The 2144-nt window shown below is 41.0% G+C and overlaps 1 pseudogene; it reads right to left on the bottom strand.

Annotated features, from left to right (window-relative positions):
• Window positions 1-280: 280 nt before the first annotated feature.
• LOC135919245 (U2 spliceosomal RNA) lies at window positions 281-457 on the bottom strand (annotated as a pseudogene).
• Between the last annotated feature and the right edge of the window lie 1687 nt (window positions 458-2144).

Genomic DNA, 2144 nt, shown 5'->3' with positions numbered 1-2144 from the left:
TCCAAGAGGAAAGTCGGCAATCTGAAGCAACGGACTTCAGGGAACATCCGCATTAGCACGTATCTCAGACCGGAATAGTGCGAGCGATAGTCGGTCCAGAGCTCCAATAATCTAATCCGGTTGCTCGTTGCACTAGCAGGTCGCCATCGTAGCAAAACCTAGGGCTTGCGCGCTGAAGAGCTTATTGTTTCGTTTTCTACGGGTACAACGCTTTGTTACCGAAATTTTGCAGCGAAGCTGTATGTGGCTAGCTTCCGGCGGATCGATTTCCGCAGAGCAAAAATCGTGGGCCGATCCCGAACATAGTGCAATACCTAGCCGACCCGCGGTGGAGGTGAAGCAGGCTTCAAGCACTCCGCCAACATGCAAAAGTAGGTTTAATATCTTGGGCCACAATACAACCCGTATCAGGTATTAAGCTGCTAAGAACAGATACTAGGAGAAGGAAAAACTTTATTTGCTCTAATCGGTTAGAAATTAGCGGTGGCAGATATGGTCGGCCGTCTTCACGGTCTTCATCCCCATTTGCGCAGGGTCGACGCCCCTATTCCAGAGCACCACTAACTACAGTTTAACCCGCGTCGGCCATGTCTACATTCGCTAAGGTGACTGGTTGGGCATGTTGGTAGGACACGAATGCAGCTCCTTGTGCACAAGATGAGGACAACGAAGAGGCTGAGGCACACGAGCGCTGGCTTACAACGTTGTTTTATTTTTAAGCAAGTGACCACACATAAGTCACATAAAGCAGAATATGTGACGCATCACGTGTGCGCCATCTGCAGAAAATTCCTATCTCTATACGCAAGGATAGCTCCTTGCTGGAAAGGGCGATGAACGGTTTTGACACACAGGTGTCACCCAACCTGTCAATCAATCTGGTTCGATGATTTCTCGGGTTAACAGATTACGATTTTTGCTGACTATCGAGCATGCACTATATATACGTCACAGATTCTGCTATATATGTGGTCACTTTCTCAAAATAAAACAATGTTGTAAATCTGCGCTCCTGTGTCTCAGCCTCTGCTTCAGTTTCGTTGCAGTTTATTACTATTTCAAGATACATAGTTGGTTGTTAGTAGTATACAGGCGAGGATCCCAAAGTCGGAAGACTGCAGCGGGTACCTTCAGTTAACAAGATTGGTACAAAATGATGTATCAATAGAGCAGTGTAAAATTATGCAATATATAAGCAAATAAAAAGTGCACGAAGTAGTGAAAAGGAATACATTTGATTTTCATACAAGCAGTTATACATGAAAAAAAATTCGTACGTTACCAATCTAAATTGTGATAACCTGTTTAATAAATGAAGTATACACTTTATATAAAAAATAAGTTAATCAGGACAACAAGTTACACAAAATGAAATTTTTAAGTGAATATTTGAAAGCATGCAAGGATGATGATCATTTAAGAGCATGGGGTTAGTCATTGCACAGTTGAATCACTGTGAAGGAGCAAGTTATTTTGCCATAATTCGTGTTGCGTATAGGTAATAGAAAATTGTGATTATGGGTAAACCTAGTGCTATTGGTATTTGTGAGCAATCTAGAATCTATTATTTGAAACGCGCGTTGTTTGTTAAGTTTTTTAAATAGAGAGAAGTTAAGGAAATTCAAACAAACCAGATAGGAAGAATGAAGGACGAATAATATAGCAAGAATGAAGTTAGCCTGTAGGAGCGGAGCACCACTAGAGTAAAAAGGTCTGTTGGTAATGATGCGAATGGCCTGGTTCTGAATGTGCTGTATGGACAAAAGGTGACAGATACATATATTTCCTCACGTAGTAATGCCATATGTAAAGTGACTATGTATGAAGGCAAAGTATAAAGACAATACGGAGTGAACGGAACAAAATGGGCGAGATTTAATGAGAGCTGTTATGCCAAAGGCACTTTTTTGCGCAACATAAGCAATATGATAATTAAACTTAAACATAGGGTCTAATATTATGCCAAGGAAAGTTACACAATCGGCCGCTGGGATTAAATGACGGCCTTTGGATACTTGCGGTAGATAAGGGAGAACTTTTTGAGATGATTTAAAAATCATGAACTGAGTTTTAAGCAGGCTAGAATAAAGTAGGTTATTTAAAGAACACCATTAATTAACTTTGGTCAATTCGTTGCCAATTCG

Source organism: Dermacentor albipictus, chromosome 4 (assembly GCF_038994185.2).
Source record: "Dermacentor albipictus isolate Rhodes 1998 colony chromosome 4, USDA_Dalb.pri_finalv2, whole genome shotgun sequence".
NCBI classification, from domain to species: domain Eukaryota; kingdom Metazoa; phylum Arthropoda; class Arachnida; order Ixodida; family Ixodidae; genus Dermacentor; species Dermacentor albipictus.
Note: the sequence above shows the minus strand (reverse complement) of the source record. Positions and strands in the feature narration are given on the sequence as shown.